The 22,075-nt window shown below is 40.5% G+C and overlaps 1 protein-coding gene across 3 annotated transcripts in view; it reads left to right on the forward strand.

Annotated features, from left to right (window-relative positions):
- The first annotated feature begins 309 nt into the window (after positions 1 to 309).
- TMEM209 (transmembrane protein 209) overlaps positions 310 to 22,075 on the forward strand; it is a 310,927-nt gene continuing 289,161 nt past the window's right edge. Inside the window, exon 1 of one of the 3 annotated variants that reach the window (XM_078677577.1) lies at positions 310 to 457. The gene's annotated coding sequence lies outside the window, so the exon portion shown is untranslated. The remainder of the gene's footprint in view (positions 458 to 22,075) is intronic. The other 2 variants (XM_078677562.1, XM_078677568.1) reach the window with 2 other exon arrangements.

The raw sequence follows: 22,075 nt of genomic DNA on the forward strand, positions 1-22,075 counted from the left end.
TTCTCAATCTGACTACCCGAAGGCAACTCCTCAGCAACAAACGCTTTCGTCGACCTCTCCTTCCTCCCTCGTATAACACAGCCAACAGCAACGGGCCGCCGAGGTCTGTTTAAAAACCTGGCCATATTTTAGTGCCCGGTATTCCTGACGTCATCCACCAGCAAAGGTTCAGCCGGCTCGGTGCTGGTTACACCCTCCAATGGACGTAGAACAGTTGAAACACCACAGCCAATGAATGTTTCGGAATAGTGTGTAGCGCACTAAGATTGGTTTACAATCCTCCAATCCTGTGTTGTTTTGCAAATTACTAGTCTCGTTTACCCTTCAAACCAATTCTAGAATATATTTAGACATGGAATTGGCTAGTTTACGACCCGGAAGTGCAGAAATTATGGACACATGTATCCCGGCAAAAATTTGATTAAGGACGATAAGCGGTATTTTACGGTCGGCCCGTGTAAGTAACGGGCAAGTTGTTGCATGTAATACTTATGTAAATCTGATTTGTTGCCGTTGAGCGCTTGTTACATTTCTCGTTTGTTTTGTGTTTGTAGAGTTGTCTTGGTGGGACTTGTACTAACGCTCAAAAACAGAAGAGTGTCACATGTAATTGTTTGACGAATCCCGTCTATTTTAGTTAGACCAAAGAATATACCCAATTTATATGCTTTATCATTCCAGTTTTTATCCTTGAAAATGGCGCCAAATACCTGTCCTTTGTAATTATTCAGGAAGTAATGTCTGCCATTCACAGCTTTAGTGTACCGCAGACAGTGCTGGATTTGGGAAAAATTACTCCGGGCACTTATACATATGGGGCCAAGGTGTGGCAGAGGAAAGGTGTGGCAGAGGAAAGGGATGGAGTACTTTGGGACTGAGTTTGAAAACCGCAGTCTGACATTCAATTTATACATGCGTTTTTAAAAAAATACTTAAACAAATTGATAACATGGCATTTGTGACAGTAAATCTGTTCTGGATGACTTAATTCGTCACAAAAAGGCTGCATTTTTTGAAAAGTATTTTACAGGGTTAAGACCTCTGTTGCAGATATCATTCTGTACCCAGTAATTTTGAAGATATTAAAGCAGTGGTAAAATGACTACTAGTTAGCACAGTCATGGGAGTGTTCTTTGTTTTGTCCAGCCACAGATTTGACTCATGAAGTAGCATAGAGGGTTAATGTGCCTGCTGCAGAGCACATTGTGTAACTAGTAGATCACAGATTTATATTTTATTTAATGGTAAAAGCCCTTACAATGTGGTTGTTACCACGCAGGTACCTTTACTATCCCAGATTTTACATTGCATTTGTCTTTACCACGCATGCCTTTACAATGATTTTACATGTAATGGCATGAATGGTAAAGGCATGGGTGTTTTAAATGTAAATAGAAGGTAAACATACATGTATATAGTAGGAAAAGGTTTTTATTAAAAAGGTAACTTTAGAGTGGGTATGGGTTTTTGGGTGGCAAGGGTATTTTTAGGGTTTAGAGCGGGTATGGTCTTTTCTGGGCAAGAGTAATCTGGCTAATGTTTTGGGTGGGTGTGGGATTTTAGGTGGTAAGGGTAATTTTGAGGGGTTGTAGGATTTTCAATGTGTGTGTATGTATATGTGTATATATATATATATATATATATATATATATCTATATATATCTGTCAATTACATTGCGGAACCGACATGTTTTTCAACATTTCTCATATTGATAAAACAGAGAAAGGACTGTCGCGCTTATTCTCTTTAGCAGCGCCATTTTGAAGTGAACAAATTCTTCTGCATCGTATATGCACGTAACATATATCTATAGACTAAAGCTCCATGAAAGCCTTTCTATTTATGCGTTAATGCACTTTCCATGGGGAATAGTCAGCTTGCCAATCAAGATTATTCCTGACATCAACAATTTACACATTATATTGCGTCCATAGCACACTTTCATGCCCTATATCGGGACTGACTTGTGCATATACGATGCAGAAGAATTTGTACACTTCAAAATGGCGCTGCTAAAGAGAATAAGCGCGACAGTCCTTTCTCTGTTTTATCAAAATGAGAAATGTTGAAAAACATGTCTGTTCCGCAATGTAATTGACAAAGGCATTTCGCCGAAAAGCTTCCGCGTCTGTTCTTTGCTGGTCAAATTGAAATAAAGCCGTGCTGGAATACCCCTGAGAGTGCGGAATTCTCTTTTTTTTATAAGGAAAGAGTTGGAGCGAATATATATATATATATATATATATATATATATATATATATATATATATATATATATATATATAATAAAGCCGTGCTGGAATACCCCTGAGAGTGCGGAATTCTCTTTTTTTATAAGGAAAGAGTTGGAGCGAATATATATATAATCTATTACAAAAAAGTGTACCCACCTGTCCATTGTTTCACAAATCTTAATCCTTTACCATGCATTCCTTTACCACGCAAATGTAAACCGTTATTTAAATATATAGAAAGTGTTTATACTGAACTGTATAGTACTTATATTTAGTGGTGAAACCTTTACCACGCATATGTCTTTATCATTCATATTTTACCAACAAAATTTGTTGTAATGGCATAGTTGCTGTTTAAAAATGTGTCGTAAGGGTTATGCGTTTAATGGCATTTGAGTTGTAACGGCATGCATGGTTCAGTCACACATTCTTTATTTAGATGGGTAAGTGGGCTACTGCTTTTGACACTGAGATCATGTTGTTGCTTCCAGTTCATTAGTTGCAAGCCTAATATAGCACAGTGATCTATTTACCGGCATCATAGAGAGCTGCATCCAAACTGTAAGTCATGGATTTAGATCCTTATTGTTTTTTCCTCAGTCTGTTCTAAGATTGCATAGAAGGGTTTCTTTGGAAAGTAATTAAGTCTTGTTAGTACATACATCCACAATCACTGCATTATATTTTATATCCTGACTTTGTGTTTCTACTGACCATTCCCTTTTAGCATATAATGTCTACAAGTATGGATGATATGCGATTCCTTATTACCGTCATTGTCTTATGTAACATTTACTATTCATTAAATTACGCACTTTAAATTAAAATGTGTGTAATTATTCATACCATAGGAAAAAACAAAGGGAGGTAGAGGGAATAGTCAAAAGGGCCCGTCCTCCTTGCAAAATGTGTGATAATCTTAAAGGAGTCCTTCTGTCAGTTGCGATTTTCTTCCTACTCTGTACCCTTTTGGAAAACGGAAGGTTTTCCTTAAATAACACTCATTCACCAGGGTTTCTCCTTGGTGGCATGCTTAATCAGTGGGTTTTTCCCATTCCGCTTTGGAACGGGGCATGCTACAACCTACGTGTTATGTGGAATCACTTTGTTAGAAGTCTTTGGTAGATGAAGAAAATGATAGGGGTTGGGGTTGCGGAAGAATTAAAAGTACCTGGCTAGTATGATTTTGTTTTTTAAATGTTAGCTCTTTCGGTATGATTAAAAAAAAATGAGAAATTTGGAACTCAATGCAAATAATGTTCCTGAGTTATGCTGGTCAACATGTTCCTAGCACTTCCCCAAGGCTCTTCTTCAGGACCAAGAGTTATTGCTCCCTGGTACTAATCCTGCATATCTCAAATTCGGACTATCATTGTTTGTTGCTGAAAAACAGAAAACCTGTAATTAGATATACACATAGAGCACCTAGTTGTGTTTGTTACAGGAAAATCTGTGAAGATAAAACGTATGGAAAGAAAAGAGGTTGTTAGCCTGTTGTGGCATTTGGCCATGTTACACATTATCATGCTTGTTTTATTTGGAAAACACATCACCTGGGTGGAAAAATGTGATCTATTTCTCTCAGTATACATGAACTCTTCTAGTCCTACCATAAGAGAGGTTTGCTAAAATATATATATATATATATATATATATATATATATATATATATATATATATATATATATATATATATATTTTAAAAAGACACAGACAGGACATACAGCACAGGTGGTGATTAAATGGCACATACATATTAATTGACTCCATTTGGATTCATGAGAACATACCGGGGGGGATGGGATGCCTGTAGTCATACTCTGTTATAAAGTCAATGGAAACCTAGGTTATTTAGGGGAAAAAAAAGGTTACGCAATACTCTTAAGGGAGCGGGATGGCTTTGCTGTTAGGGGCAGCTGTGCTGTTTTCACTCCATCAAGGCTACTTCCTCACTGGAGTAGTAACGCCCGCCGTGGCCCATAGATGTTAGCCATTCGTTTCGGCACACTACTTGGCTGTGCTACAGTGGGGAGACATCGGCGTCCTCGTGTCTTAGGAAGACTCAGACGCAGACCTTCCAAAATGGCCGCTGCAGATGTAACCACTTCCTCGTTCCCGTGTCCTACACTGTAGCCGTTCTGTTGGGCACTGAAAAACGAGGGGTTGTTTAAGATGCCCCTAATTAATAAAAAAAAGCAACATTCAGATAAAATATATTTTTAAATAAAGTGAGCAATTTGATCACGAAGAAAAGTATTTTCATGTATTATGTTTTCATGGAAAAAGGAAGGAGCCTGTAATCAAATTGCTATTAACCAATTGGATAGTAAATACGCAATAATGAAAGATCATGCTTAGGTCTTATGTTATTTAATGAATTGGCCAAGGGGTACATTTTCATTCAGTTCATCAATGTGTGTTTTAAACAAAACACCCATCCATGTTTCTTCTCAAACAGTTGCGATTCTTGGCTCACTTGTTCCAGGATGACCCAATAGAAGTCTCTCGCAGTGTGTTCATGTAATGGACCGACATTTTAGTGGTTGCACATCCACATCTCTGATTGCTGCAGAGTTCCCCAATTCCGATTTTTATTTTTCAGGTGGTCATCCCTATGTAGTGTAGATTGCAAGGGCAAGTGATCACATTTACCACACATATGGAGTTACAGTTGGTGAATTATCTCAGTTCCCACTTGGTGGTGTTATTAAATGTGATCTTTTATGATGGCTGAGTGAGGTGGCAAACACTACAGCTACCACATGGGTTGTGACCTCTTATTGGGGTTATCCAAATTTGGTCCTCTCTGTTGTTGTTATTGGTTCTCTGCGGTCGTGTGTGGACTAAGATGTCCCGGAGACTGCACCTGTGTTTTTGTGACAACATTGGTTTTGGAAATTGCACAGTTCCACTGTTTAGTGTGCGCCAGAGTTGATTGATGATCTTACATATTTGATTCGATGCTACACTGTAAGTAGTAATGCATATGGGTCGTTCTTCTTTCTCTTTGGGAGAAAGTGTTTCCAGTAGTGCCTCCCTGTGATTGTTCTTAGAACATTTCATGGCTTTGGATATGATTCTTTTAGGATAATTTCTAGCTTCTAATTTAAAAGCCAGGTCCTCAGATTGTCTTTTGTAGTCACAGAGTTTGGAACAATTCCATCTCAGTCGCAGAAATTGGCCGAATGGTAAGTTCTCTGTAGGGTGTCACAGATGGGAACGGTCAAAGAGAAGACAATTCTTCTCTGTTGGTTTTATTTGGGCTGTTGTTGTTCTCAGGGTACCTTTGTCAGGGAAGATGTTCAAGTCTAGGAAGACTAGATCGGTTTTGGAGAGAGAGAGTGTGTACATTTCAGGAAAGCATTCTGTCTGTTAAGCCATTTTAAGAAATTCAGAGCACTGGCCTTGTCTCCCTGTCATATTACAACACATAATCAATGTATAATTTCCACACATTAATGAATGAGGTTTGGGTTGTGTTGGCATAGGATTTTATGTTTCTCCTAGTGGTGTACATAGGGACCTGCTATGCTCGGCGCATTGCATTGGACGTTGGGTGTTAGTCTCCAGGTGGCCTCCTGTTAGAGTGATACTTGAACAAAATGAGGGCTGATTACCCTTTAAATGAATCCTTTGTGTTGGGTGCAGCTGTAATTGGATATAAAAAATGCCCCTTGTAGCTTCCAGGTTGCTGCTCCAAACCGAATGCATGCAGCTAGTGGGCGCTGCTGAATTATGTCATGGTTTCAGAAAATACCCCCGGACAAATTTAGATTGGTTCCCCAGAAATAGATTCAGGAACCTGGATCCATCGGGTTCCCTCTACTCTCCAGCACTGACCGCAACTACCTCTCTGACACTCAGTTTACGACCATGCATATACATAAATTCAGTGTTTCATGAGCCAGCGGCTATGTGAAAGCAACATTTTATTGATAGTTATTCTTTCAGTTACATGGGTGTTATGAAAAAACAGTCTCCTTTACTTCAAGAACTTTAACTTATTCTGACTTGTATTTTTCTGTAATTAAACAAGAGGCATTGGCAGCTGATTAGGGTGTGGAGTATTTATACCTTACCTTTGGGGCACACAATGTATACTCCGAACATACCATAAGCCCTTGGTGAAACTTTTACTCCCATGTGGTGCTGGGAAAGGGTTGGTTAAATTAGTAATGTAAGCCTCATGGGAACAGTCAAGCCCGAACTGCCAAGCCATGTCTTCCTTGGACCGGAATCAAGCATCCTAGGGCCGGTTTCTGGCTATCAGCCGTCTTCATCAACATATCAAAGGGACCCCCTCTATAGATACTTTCGGCCAGGGAAAAGAGAGGAAAAGCAATATCACAACAAAAGAGATTCCCTCACGGCCTTACTAAATTTTAATTATGACATATAGTTCCTGCTTTCAACCATAGTCCTTCAAAGCATAACAGATGCAATGATTTCTTTCATTTTTTTATTTTTTTTTATTTAGTATTCATCTTTTACTTTTAGAAAAATTCTTTTATATATATTTTTTATATTTTTTGTTCTAAATTCATATTATAAACAAGATTTTAGATCAGTACATGAATATCGTTTACATTTGTACATCTAAGCAATTAAAAACATTTTTATACCCGAGATAACCTACAGAAAACACCAAATAACATTCTCACAAACTCAACTCACATCCTCTAACATTCATTCAAAATTCACTCTTTATTCTGTGTCTAAGGAGTCACAGATCTTTTATGTGAACTGTCACGCTAGGTCGATGCGTTTCGGTGGATTAGGACCACCTTCCTCAGGACCTTTGACAGAACAAAGTTCTTCACAGCAAATTGTGCACTCTGTAGGGATATCTGTAATTACAAACCGAAATCAATGTATCCGCATCCACCAACATTGAAAACAACCAATTGTCTATTCCTGTAAGAAAAAACATCTCTATCTAAATCAATTTATGAAGGACTACCAATTGTTTACATCAATTATTATTGTTTATGCATTCATTTCGTCATTTATTTGTACATGACATGGACCCACAACGACCTAACTTAATGATAACAATAACATATTGTACCTTGCCAGATGTGAATAGAGAAAGTGTTACTCTCTGTTTATAAAGTGCAAAGAGCAGAGGTAAATATGGAAAATAGCTTGAAAAGAGAATTTTTCCAAAGATCAAATTTCGCAAAACACCCCTACATTGATTGCAAAAAAGAGGAATTTTCTCTTGGTACCCCCATGTTTTAAAAGATACTACATATTTGTTGGTAAATTGTCTTACCCTAGCAATAGTGCAAGGCGATGACTTCTGTGGAAAATCACCTCCACTGATGGGATAGGCAGTCCGTCCTATTTCGACATTAAAAGATACATTTTAGTCTGTCTATATCTTGAGGATGTGACATATCTTTTATTTGTATTGCCAATCTGCTTACCTCAACACTAAATTGAATCCGACTTGTCTTATTTAACTTGTAATTTCTTTTTGGCTGTTCCCCTTAATCAGTTTGTATTGCTTGTCACCAAAGTCTAGTAGAAAATATAGTAAAAAATACAGGAGAATTCTCACTATAGATCAACCTCTCAATGAATTACGATAGTATTCTAGATCTCTTTGAATATACTGACCGTATGCACGTTTGTTAGTAGCAGTATCCCTATTCAAATCGGGGACCAGATTTCATTGTTTTTTTACAATTTTTAGTGCATCCATTGGTGCTGTAATAATATATATGACAGCAGTTTCTAATAGAATGTTTATTAAAGATTTTGGACTTAAAGCAATGACATTGTTAAACCCTAATTTCCTATCAGCGTTATTGACTAAATTTAGCCGCAGATAAGAGGTCAGTTGGGCGCTAAGCTCTTTTCACTCCCCGTGTAAATTCAAAGGTTGATAACTAGAACCCACTTGTAATAGCTAAATGACAGCAACTTTTAATAAAATATTTGTCAAAGATTTTGTACTTAAAATAATGTCATTATTACAGCCCTCGTCTGCTGTCAGCATTAATGACGAAATTTAGTCACAGACAAGAGGCATTAAGTGTAGGCGCTAGGCTTTCTGATTTTTATCTTCATATCACCGATAACGCGGAAGTGAAACGTTAAAACTATTCCTATTTCCCAAGGTTCAAACTAGCACATGGGACACTTCCTAATTTATCGTTCTGCATGGAAGCATTTGTAATTCTCATACCATGAGGCATTACCTGGCCCTAATTTCCATTTCGCAGATTATTTTCGAGTAGTGCTTACCTGAGTTCACGCTTCCTACGTCCCTGATCCCAACTACGCCCAGTGACTTGGAACCGGAAACTCATTATTCCGCGATTTAAATATCAGCGTTCGCGCGCTTTGCAAGTTCGCATGTGAAGATTTCTAAATTGACTGATTTCACATCGCGAAAGCAGCGCCATTTCTAAGTGTAGTCACTAACACTGTATCTAATAGGATTTGACCGTAAATATGTGATTTGGGAATTTCACATTCTTCTATAAACAACCAAATTACCACATTACTAAAAACAATCCTTCGTTCGAAAACGAAGAAAAGAGTTTCTAGTATTGTTCTTCGTGTTACTAATTCGAATTCCGCGCGCCATATTTGAAAGGGGTTTACAAATACTCATTTTCGTTCCTAGTCCAAATGTCTCAGTTACAACCTGTTTAAATTACATTTGCTAGGGCATGACCTACCCTAATGTGCCCATGACAATTTTACTTTCAAAACATTTTTGGAGTGGGGGGGTAACAGAAGAAGGGGTCAGGGCGGGGTGAAGGGGGGGAAGAAAAAAGGGGGGGGGAGGTTGGTAGAAGAGGACAGGGGGCAATTTTTTCTAAGAACGACTTGCCTGTCATCGATTTTAGTCATACCATTGTGTATATTCATAGTGATAGTTGATAAAAGGATACAAAAATCTGCTCTAATTTAATGGTTCTGTAATACTTCTTACTCAAATATTTTAGCGAAGAGAAGATCCAGAAAAGATTTTATATAACTGAATCAGATATTAATGGCCACTCTTTGGTTACAAACCATGGGATACTTTCATTGAGGCCTTCACGAACATTATCCATATGGAAAATCCAAAAACTTTCTCGTTTTCTCCTTGTTATTTCCATCAGTTCCCTATTCTTATATTGTACCTTTTCCAAAATACACCACTTCAAATCATTGTCATTGTGATGAAAGTCCAAACAGTGTTGTACTAGTGGTGCTGTTAGTTTGCTTGTCCTCACTGCCGACTCGTGTTCGCTGAACCTTATTCTAAATTCCCGTCCCGTCTCGCCTATATAGGCTAGATCACACGGGCATAGAATAAAGTAAACAACGTTTTTGCTCCTGCAATTTGTGAAAGATTTTAATTTCACATCAATACCATTATATTTTATGGTGTCTCTTACCAATGCAGCTTCACAGGCATGGCAGCCGCCACATCTGTGATTTCCCTGTATCAGGGGTAAGCCTGTCAAGGTAGTCTGCAACACTCTCATTTTGGGTGTATTCCTTGTGTGGACCAGCCGGTCCCTCAAGTTCCTATTACGTCTATAGGCTACCAGGGGCTTAACAAATTGTTTATCATTATCCACATCTAGGATTCTCCAATTTTTATTAATTGCATTTTTGATCTTATAATTTAAAGGCGAATGATTTATGACACAAGTCATCTTTTCGTTAGATTTACATTTCGTATGTTTGAGAAGAGCATCCCTATCATAATATTTCGCTCTTTTGAAAGCTTGGCGGACCAAACGATGTGGGTAGCCCCGCTTGATCAGCCGGTCACTCAATAACGCACCATGGATGGAATAATCAGAGAGTGATGTGCAATTGCGGCGGATTCGAAGGAATTCCCCAAAGGGGATAGAGTCCTTTTGGCAGTGGGGGTGAAAACTCCCAAATTGGAGTATGGTATTTTTCGCAGTTGGTTTACGAAACAAGCTGACTTTTAAAGTTCCTTCACTTCCTTCTATGAGTATATCGAGAAATTCCACTTTTTCACTACTGTAATTTGAAGTGAACTTCAAATTTTTGTCGCTTGCATTGAGCCATAATATGTACTCTTCAAGTTGTAGTACATCGCCACACCAAACAAAAAAAATCTCGTCAATGAATCGACGCCATAAAAAAACATTTTCTAAAAAGGGGCGGTTTCATGGTAAATATTTTTCCTTTCGTACTCTCCCATGCAAGTATTCGCTATACTTGGAGCACAGGAAGCTCCCATGCTCGTGCCTTTCACTTGCTTGTACAGCGATCTATCAAATTAAAAAAAATTATTTAAAAGAACCACTTCCAAGCACTGAACTATGAATGCATCAGGTCTATTGTCTGGGTACCTTTGTAAAAGGAAGGATACCGCCTGTAACGCTTGACATTGAGGAATGTTGGTATGCAACGCCTCAATGTCAAGCGTTACCAAGATGTCTGTAGTTGGATTAAACAAAGTACCCTCAATTTTATTGATCATATCACCTGTATCTTGTACAAATGAGTCATACTTCTGTGTCAATGGACACAGAAACGAGTCCACATACAGGGCTCGACAAATCCGAAAAATGGTACTAGTCCTGCAGGTCTAGTACCATGGAAAATCCCCTCGACCTGACTCCAACCCACTTGACCTCCGTCTCTGAAAACGGAGTAAAAGTGACAAGATAACAAGATTTAAAGGCATGATTATTGCTAATTTCCTTTGTGAGCAATAAAATGCCTTTAAATCGTGTTATCTTGTCACTTTTGCTCTGTTTTCAAAGACAGAAGACAAAAGTTAGTTCGATTTCCTACTCGCCAGAAAGGGCGAGTAGGACCTAAAAATAGCTCGTCCTCATCCATTCTCCCTCGCAAATGCGAGCGGGCGAGTGGATTTGTCGAGCCCTGACATATTTCGAAAGTGGTTCTGTGCTTGAACCTATGGTTGAGATAATTGGACGCATTGGTGGTTGACTTTCATTTTTATGCGTCTTAGGGAGACCATACATGGCCGGTGTCACTGGGCATGTTTTATTTAGAAAGGTAAATTCATTATCACAAATAAAACCATTCATAAGTGCTGATTGAGTCATTTCCTTAATGGATGCATTTAACCGCTGTATTTCTCTAGCCTGAGCTGGCCTGTAATGTTCTACATTAGATAACATAGTTTGCATTTTTTTGTCATAATCAGTCTTATTAAAAACCGTAATAACACCACCTTTATCGGAAGGTTTGATCACTATTTGTGGATTGGATTCTAGTTTTTTCAAGGCAACATTCTCTTATTTTGTTAGATTAAAGTAAGGTCTCTGTGGTTTTAACAATAAGCGTGTAATATCCTGTACTACTTGTCTTTCGAAGATTTGTACCTCTGGTCCTACCATATCCTGGGTTGGAGTGAATTTTGATGGAGGTTTACATTTTGATAAATTATCATACTCCTCCTCCAAATCCCTACCTTCAAAGTACTTTTTCAGTCTTACTTTTCTGAAAAAAGCATGCAGATCTTCATGCAGTTTAAATTTGTTAATCATGGTATAAGGGACGAAGGACAATCCCTTACTAAGCAATGCTGCCGCATCGTCATCAAGGTGGGTGGAAGATAAATTGTAGATAGGAAGAATATCTCCGCAACTGTTTTTACTGTGATCCTCATTCACCACCAGTACTGTTGGTTCCTCGTTTTCACATATTGTTGCTGAGGTTGTGGGCTCGACACCTGTGGCCCCCCTCTGTGTTGTTGCCAGTGAACAGATTTCCCCCTGTAGGGGCCCCTTGATAAAAAAAACCTCTACTTTGGAAGTTTTGATGGCCTTGCCTACCTCTGAAGGGTCTGGAGTTGTATCTTCCTACCCCTGGATGATGATACATGTCATTATCTGAGTCTGACCAACCGGTATCAGAGAAGTTGGTATAATTTTTCTTGTAACTATTGCTGTAATTATGAGTAAAGCTTCCCTGAGTGCCTCCCTGGTAGTAATTTGAATTGAAGTACGGATAAATCTTCTCTTTGGTAAACCAACGTACATCGTTTTTCAATTTTTCAGTTTTTTTTGTTTGTCAGGTATGTATTAAAATCTTTCATTTCTGATTGTATTTTTTCTAATTTGTTCTTTGCCTCTTCTACCGCATCTGAGGATTTTAGTTTCTCTTCTAGTGTTAGGATCTCCTGATTTAAAGTTATTAGTATGACCCTTGCTGTTTCGATGATCAACATCATCCAGTCCCTGGAGCAGCGGTTTGAAATCAGTGACCACCGCTCCAGGAACTTACGTATTTCAATGAATAATGCTGGAGCATTCCTAACTCTTAGACCGGACGGAATAACTCCGGCTAGTAGATATTCACGCATATAAAATGCGTGTGACTCTATCCGTTTGGCTTTCTTTTTTAAATTCAATAAATTCTGCCATTCGCTATTCTCACCAAGTGTGGTATTGGTTATATTGGTGTTATCCACCACTTGTCCTATCAGAGAATTAAAATCTTTATCTGTAAAGCCAAATGTTTGTAAACCTTCCATGGCTAATATCTCAATGTATTATTTTGAATACACCTCACTAACACAGTTGTAAGTACAGAGAGGAGACAAAAAGAGAAAACTACGGAAGATAAACAATTACAACAGAGTTTTCTCTATGATATAATCATACTGGTGTTCGACAATATGCATAAATCAAAGTCCGATCAGTGTTACCATGTCATGACAAACTAACATACAGAAAATATTTCCACAGCTGACTTATCAACTATGTCCCACAGTTAAACAACCGTGAATGTATCAACATATCAAAGGGACCCCCTCCATAGATACTTTCGGCCAGGGAAAAGAGAGGAAAAGCAATATCACAACAAAAGAGATTCCCTCACGGCCTTACTAAATTTTAATTATGACATATAGTTCCAGCTTTCAACCATAGTCCTTCAAAGCATAACAGATGCAATGATTTCTTTCATATTTTTTTTATTTAGTATTCATCTTTTACTTTTAGAAAAATTCTTTTATATATATTTTTTATATTTTTTGTTCTAAATTCATATTATAAACACGATTTTAGATCAGTACATGAATATCGTTTACATTTGTACATCTAAGCAATTAAAAACATTTTTATACCTGAGATAACCTACAAAAAACACCAAATAACATTCTCACAAACTCAACACACATCCTCTGACATTCATTCAAAATTCACTCTTTATTCTGTGTCTAAGGAGTCACAGATCTTTTATGTGAACTGTCACGCTAGGTCGATGCGTTTCGGTGGATTAGGACCACCTTCCTCAGGACCTTTGACAGAACAAAGTTCTTCACAGCAAATTGTGTACTCTGTAGGGATATCTGCAATTACAAACAGAAATCAATGTATCCGCATCCACCAACATTGAAAACAACCAATTGTCTATTCCTGTAAGAAAAAACATCTCTATCTAAATCAATTCATGAAGGACTACCAATTTTTTACATCAATTATTATTGTTTCTGCATTCATTTCGTCATTTATTTGTACATGACATGGACCCACAACGACCTAACTTAATGATAACAATAACACATATTGTACCTTGCCAGATGTGAATAGAGAAAGTGTTACTCTCTGTTTATAAAGTGCAAAGAGCAGAGGTAAATATGGAAAATAGCTTGAAAAGAGAATTTTTCCAAAGATCGAATTTCGGAAAACACCCCTACATTGATGACAAAAAAGAGGAATTTTCTCTTGGTACCCCCCTGATCGCAGCTACCGATGACATCCGAGCCCTGCTCGACAACGGAGAAACGGCGGCCCTCATCCTCCTGGACCTCTCCGCGGCCTTCGACACTGTCTGCCACCGTACCCTAGTACAGCGCCTCAGCAACGTCGGAATCCAGGAGACGGCACTGAAGTGGATCATCTCCTTCCTCGCCGGAAGGACACAGAGTCCGCCTCCCCCCGTTCAGATCGGAGGCCACCGAAGTCATCTGCGGCGTTCCTCAAGGCTCCTCGCTCAGCCCAACACTCTTCAACGTCTACATGAGCCCCCTCGCAGCCATCGCACGCCAGCACAACCTCAACATCATCTCCTACGCCGACGACACCCAGCTGATCCTCTCCCTCACCAACGACCCCGCCACCGCCAGAGCCAACCTACACGAAGGGATGACAGACGTTGCCAAGTGGATGATGAACAGTCGCCCGAAACTGAACTCGGACAAGACGGAAGTCCTCATCCTGGGATCTTCACCCTGCGCCTGGGATGACTCCTGGTGGCCCCCCGCCTTGGGCAGCGCACCCAAACCCACAGACCACGCACGCAACCTGGGCTTCATCCTGGACTCCTCCCTCTCCATGACCAGACAAGTCAACGCCGTCTCCTCGTCATGCTTCAACATCCTGCGCATGCTACGTAAGATCTTCCGATGGATCCCCACCGAGACCAGGAAGACAGTCACCCAGGCCCTCGTCACCAGCCGTCTGGACTACGGCAACTCCCTCTACGCCGGAACCACCGCCAAACTCCAGAAGAGACTCCAGCGGATCCAGAACACCTCAGCACGACTCATCCTGGACATCCCCCGCCGCAGCCACATCTCCGGACACCTGAGACCTGCACTGGCTCCCGGTCAACAAGAGAATCACCTTCCGGCTCCTCACCCACGCACACAAAGCCCTACACAACCAAGGCCCAGGATACCTCAACAGCCGCCTCAACTTCTACGCTCCCAAACACCAGCTTCGATCGACCAGCCACCCCTCGCCGCCGTCCCCCGCATCCGAAGAGCCACCACAGGAGGAAGGTCCTTCTCCTTCCTGGCCGCCAAGACTTGGAACTCCCTCCCGACCCACCTCCGACTGACCCAAGACCACCTCGCCTTCAGGAAGCAGCTCAAGACCTGGCTGTTCGAGCAGTAGCGGACCCCCTCCCCCCCAGCGCCTTGAGACCCTCCGGGTGAGTAGTGCGCTATATAAATGCTTTGATTGATTGATTGATTGAAAAGATACTACATATTTGTTGGTAAATTGTCTTACCCTAGCAATAGTGCAAGGCGATGACTTCTGTGGAAAATCACCTTCACTGATGGGATAGGCAGTACGTCCTATTTCGACATTAAAAGATACATTTTAGTCTGTCTATATCTTGAGGATGTGACATATATTTTATTTGTATTGCCAAACTGCTTACCTCAACACTAAATCGAATCCGACTTGTCATATTTAACTTGTAATTTCTTTTTGGCTGTTCCCCTTAATCAGTTTGTATTGCTTGTCCCCAAAGTCTAGTAAAAAATACAGGAGAATTCTCACTATATATCAACCTCTCAATGAATTACGATAGTATTCTATATCTCTTTGAATATACTGACCTTATGCACGTTTGTTAGTAGCAGTATCCCTATTCAAATCGGGGACCAGATTTCATCGTTTTTTCACAATTTTTAGTGCATCCATTGGTGCTGCAATAATATAGATGACAGCAGTTTGTAATAGAATGTTTATTAAAGATTTTGGACTTAAAGCAATGACATTGTTAAACCCTAATTTCCTATCGGCGTTATTGACGAAAAGTAGCAGCAGATAAGAGGTACAGTTGGGCGCTAAGCTCTTTTCACTCCCCGTGTAAATTCAAAGGTTGATAACTAGAACCCACTTGTAATAGCTAAATGACAGCAACTTTTAATAAAATATTTGTCAAAGATTTTGTACTTAAAATAATGTCATTATTACAGCCCTCGTCTGCTGTCAGCATTAATGACGAAATTTAGTCACAGACAAGAGGCATTAAGTGTAGGCGCTAGGCTTTCTGACTTTTATCTTCATATCACCGATAACGCGGAGGTGAAATGTTAAAACCATTCCTTTTTCCCAAGGTTTAAACTAGCACATGGGACACTTCCTAATTTATCGTTCTGCATGGAAGCCTTTGTAATTCCCATACCGTGAGGCATTACCTTGTACTGGGATGAATGTATGACATTGTTCTACATTCTGTCCATCAACTGTGTTTTTTGCAATTTTCACCCCGAGTGGGCTGGGTATGCTCAGACGTGAGTCCCATGCTCTCCACACCACTGGAGTCAAGCTATCCAGGCTGATGAAGGCTGATTCCCAGACCGGAATCAAGCATCCAAGGACCGGTTTCTGGCTAAGACATGGCTTGGTAGTTCGGACTGGACTGTTCCCATGAGGCACAGGGTCAGAGCTGATTTGCATATAGCCAGTGTCTAACACAGGGTGGTGTGGAGTGCAAAAAAACGATGGATTGAGGCCCAGATCCCTGTACTGGGATAAATGTATGACATTGTTCTACATTTTGTTCATCAATTGTGTTTTTTGCAATTTTCACCCCGAGTGGGCTGGGTATGCTCAGACGTGAGTCCCATGCTCTCCACACCACTGGAGTCAAGCTATCCAGGCTGATGAAGGCTGATAGCCAGAAACCGGTCCTTGGATGCTTGATTCCGGTCTGGGAAAGACATGGCTTGGTAGTTCGGACTGGACTGTTCCCATGAGGCACAGGGTCAGAGCTGATTTGCATATAGCCAGTGTCTAACCCAGGGTGGTGTGGAGTGCAAAAAAACGATGGATTTAGGCCCAGATCCTTGTACTGGGATGAATGTATGACGTGTTCTACATTCTGTCCATCAATTGTGTTTTTTGCAAGTGTCTTTGGGTGATGGCGCAATCGTGAGGAGCGGGAAAAATACATAAATTCAGATTCTATGTTAGAGGAAGTTAATCGCCTCATTCTGTTGTCCTCTGTGAGACCTTTTGTTAAGGTTTTGGGTGAATTGATAGGGAGTTGAGAAATGTTGGTGATAAGCGGTGAAAGGTTTGTTCCACCCATGGGTTTGTGTTCCAAATAAATCACATTAGTCCATGAGGGGCATTTGGGATAGACTTGTGCCAAGTCGGAGTTATGGTTGCCTGGTAACGATGATAAAGTCATGAGGTGGGTTGAGAATTGTAGTGTGTGTGTGAAGATGGTGAGAGGAAATTGAAAGTAGGGGTGCAGTCAGAAGGGGGACATATCAGTGATCCTGGTAAGCCTTGTCACACTGTGTATTTAGATTTTATTGAACCCATAAATAGACTTGGTAGTGATTTGACGTTTGCTTTGTGGTCGTGGATGTTAACACCAAGTTGTTAGTGGTGACATTCATGCATGACGTTTCAAATAGACGGACAGTTGGTTAGGTAAAATTGTTTGAGGAAGGTGTTCCTCTGTAATTATAACAGATAATGGTACTCCGTTAACCTCTCATGAGATGCACTCATAACTATATATATATATATATATATATATATATATATATATATATATATATATATATATATATATATATATAATGTGTATGAGGAATTGTTTTATAGTGTATCTTGAGTTTTCTTCTTTTTACACATTAGAATGTTTACTGTGTTCTAGACTGGTTTTGAATTGCAGTGTTATGAGCTGATTAGTTGGATGCTGGCTGAGTTGGGATGACTAAACACTTGTTGCTGTGTTTAATAAACAGCAATTTCAATCATTTGATAGTGGTAGTTATAATCCTCACAATACTGGAGGATACAGAGTGCTCTGAGCTCATTGAAGCCTTTGAGAAACAAGTAGAATTCCTTTCTGATATCTCCTTTGATATTGTGAGAGCTGTTGCATTGGCTGAAGAAACTGATTTTTTTTGCGTGGAGGAATCTTTCTGAGGAGTGGCAGGAAAATGATTTTCATTTATATTTATTGTATATAAATGATTGTAGAACACACAGTGCTTTTAAACCTTACATGGAAATAAATGTGTCAGGGTAAGCTTTTTGGATCGTAAAATTGTTTATGGCACTTTTCATCGCTGGAAAGTGGTCATCACGTGCCCTGTTTGTCTTTCAGCGGCACTTTGGCCCCCATAGAGATAACTATCCTAGAAGTAGAAGAGGCCATCCAGCAGAGCTTAGGGAATAAAGCTCCGGGGCCTGACGGGCTGCCAATTGACCTAATCAAGTGGAATCCTAATTTTTGGGCCCCATTGCTTTTGAATGTTTTTAATAGCCTGACCCTTGCCACCTTACCTGCTACATGGGACAAGAGTATCATAGTACCGATTTGTAAGAAGGGAGCTAGGTCCCAGCCGAGCAAATACAGACCCATATCTCTAATAGATAATACCATAAAAATATTGGGGAGAGTTCTGTACAGTAAAATTCTAACCTGGACAGAGGAAAATAACATTCTAGAACCATGCCAGTTAGGCTTCCGGACCAAGATGGGAACAGTCGAACAATGCCCTAACCTTAATTTGGTTATTGGCAAATACACCATTGCACGGAGGTCACCGGTATATATGGCATTCGTGGATTTGTCCACAGCTTTTGACCTTGTCAATAGGGCAAAGCTGTGGTCAATCCTTATGGCAGGTGGGCTGGATGAGCCCCTGGTACACTTTTTAACGTATCTCCATAAAGATCTCAAGGCACAGGTGAGGATTGGCATGGGAGGAGAGGTTTCGGGGGTAATTGAAGTAGGAAGGGGGTAAGACAGGGTTGTGTCCTCGCTCCTTCTCTTAATTATTTATATTAATGGGTTGAACAATTCTTTGAAAACTGTTACCCAAAATCAACTGGAAATTTATCCCTGTGCTTTTATACGCAGATGATGCGGTCCTTATAGGCCGCACTCCAAACTCTCTGCGTATCTTAGTCCAAAATTGTAACAAGTATATGGACGGCTTAGATTTACGTGTCAATTTAAAAAAGTCTTTTTTTCATGTGCATTGGGCCTGGGAAGCGTGAGATAGGTACTATCGCAGTAGATAGTCAAAAATTAACATGTACGCGTTCTTTTGTTTATTTGGGGTTGGTCTTTGCTGCGAACGGCTCCTGGAGTGAGCATTTAGCCCACTCCAGGAGCAAGTTCTCAAAGGCCACCAATTCAATTTTGAGTCTTCCCCATCCTAAGACCACTGGAGCTATATTAGCAATTCAGAAAATTTATAAGCTACAGTGCGTCCCTGTGGCTACTTATGGGGCTGAGATTTGGGGTACAGCAAATAGTTCATGTGTCAAACAGGAAGAAAACAGGTCCTGTAGGAATCTGTTCGGTATCCCAATCTCGACATCTCCATATATATGCCACAGGGAACTCATCTTAATTTTATACCTGATTTTATTTGTGCACGACAAGCTTTTTTTTGGGTCTCAGTATGGAAGAATAAGGCGACTTCCCTTACTCTAGAGATTATCGGCGACTGCTTAAAGTGTGATAAAGGGATTGAAATCCCTTGGTTGAGTGGAGCGCAACAAAGCTTGCGCAGAATTGACAGGGAACATATCTTCCTTGATCCCAGTACAGTTGAAACAATATCCAAAAAGGAATTGAGGGATGCTCTCTACTCCCTATGTAATAAAGAGAGGATTGACTCCGAATCTGCGAAATCATCTGTTCGCAACTATATGTTTATTGAACAGTATTGTTACCCTCTGCATATATATCTCACTTTACCAAAAAGTCGCTTGGATAGGAGCTTACTATGCCGCCTAAGAGCTGGAACTGTCAGATTTGCACTTTGCTTTCCTCTCGGTTACCACCCCAACCTCAATCAAATATTATGCCCCTGTGATGGGAGGAGTGGTCAATCAATTATACATTTTCTATTTGTTGTAAGTATTATACTGAATACTCGAAGTGGCTTTTTAATCCCTATTTTAAAAAGAGACGGCCCATTAGTTTGGAGGAGGCCTATCTGTGTATAGTAAATCTGGATGATGTAGATTTGATCTTTCGCACATGCACTTTTCTTAGAATAGCCAATAGAACACGTAGGTCTATGTTGGACCCTTGAGTCTCTTGATAATTGTCAAAAGTTATTTACGGCCTTAGTAATATTACTTTCCCAATGACATTACTTTTAATAGGCTTTTTTTTTTAACAAAATAAAAAAAAACCTTTTTAATGATCATGTGATATTGCTGTATAATTATCTATTGTCATATCTCCTTAAATGCATAGACTTCTGTTTCTATTTGTTATGATTTTGTGCTTTTATGGGTACTAAGGTACCCGAATAAAGTTTATGAATTGAGTGGTAATGTGGTGATAACCGGGGGAAAGATATTTTCAGTGCTTGCATGAACTAAGGATGGTTATTCAAGGGGCTACTGTTTGTGTCAAAGTAAGCACCTCTAAAATCTTCATGAAAATAAGGGTTCCGATTCTTTACTCGGTCCATCCCTCATTTGAGATTTGTACCAAGCAAATAATTTGTTTTTCTGAATATAAACATTGCACATGAACATTCTGACCAAATCCCTGGGCTGCAGTAATTGTGACTTTCACGGCAACTCGTCGTGGACATGTGCAGTGGATGTCAAATGATCACTTTTATATTTTATTACAACTACCTCAACATCACTCAGCACCATCGGGTATCCACCTGAGCATCACTTTACCATCACTCTGCACCAGCGCAGCACCATCTAAGCAGCACTAAGCACCACCTCGGCATCACTCAGCACCACTTATTGTAGCACCCCTTGGCACCAGTCAGTGTCACTCAGCACCACATGAGCACTCGGCAGCACCTGAGCACCATCTCAGGACAGCATCACTCTGGCCCAGCGCAGCACCAGCACAGCACTACCTCTGCACCAGTGCAGTACCAACTCACTACCAGCGCAGTACAATCTCCGCATCAGTTCAGCACCACCTCAGCATCCGTACACCAGCACATCACTCAGTACCACCACAGCACCTCCTCCGCACCAATCAACAGCATCACATCAGCATCCTCATAGCACGACCACAGCATCAGTGCACCACCACCAGCGCAGCCCTACCACAGCATCAGCTAAGCTCCACCTCAACACCAGTGCAGCATCACCATAGGACCAGTGCAGCATCCACTCAGTATCACTCAGCACCAATGCAGTTCCACGTCTGCACCACCTCAACTTCACTCAGCACCAACACAGCACCGTCTCAGCAGCCCTCCGCACCACCTCAGCAAAACTCAGCACCTCGTCGGCGCCACCTCCATAAAGCGCTTTGTGAGCCAGGCATAATGCCTTAAAATCCACACGCTGCTGCACCGGAAGCCAATGCAATGATTTAATGCCCGCTGTTAGCTATTTTCCATAGGGATAGAGGTACCGGTTGAGGAGAAATTATTTGAGTTGTTGTAGGAAGCTTGCTCTGTATATGGTATGCCACTAGGTTGGTATGCTGTGCATAGAGTCCAGGGGTTCCCCCAGAAGTGTACAGGGCTCAATGTAAACCCAAGTTGCTCTATTTGTGGTAGTGTGGGCGAACAGCCTTAGGCCTAACACTGAGGAGTGTAAGACATTTATTGCACACAAATGACTCAAAAAGGAAATCCACACCAATTTTATAAAAATAAGCTTGTTTTGTTTGTATTTTATTTTAAGACCAAGATCTTCAGAATGAGGTAAGTACGTTTGAACTAAAAATACTTTCACTTTCAAAAGTCGACACTTAGTGCAATTTTCACAGACAGTTTAAAGTTATCCTATGGAGTAAGACCATAATTCAGTTTAACAGGTAAGTACAACACCCACAATTCCAGTCTTCTCGACTAATGGTCATCAAGGAGCAAGGGTCAGATGAGTACCAAAACTGCACCACCAGCGGCACAGGGGTGCCGAGGTCAAAATTTGAGTTCGGCCCAATGAGACTCTGGGTGCTCAATGCCGCACTTCTTGCAGGTAAGTAGATAGGGTGCTGGGACCTAGCTTTGAGGGTTAGAGCAAACACTGGGGGCCACAAACCAACACCAAACATAGACCTTCAGCGGCACAAGGGCAGCTGGGTGCAGGTTGCAATTCGACGTCAGGCGCCCAGTGCTTTTCAGTGGAGGCTTTGCTTTCCACAAAGAAGCTGCAGGCAT

Source organism: Lissotriton helveticus, chromosome 1_1 (assembly GCF_964261635.1).
Source record: "Lissotriton helveticus chromosome 1_1, aLisHel1.1, whole genome shotgun sequence".
Lineage (NCBI taxonomy): Eukaryota > Metazoa > Chordata > Amphibia > Caudata > Salamandridae > Lissotriton > Lissotriton helveticus.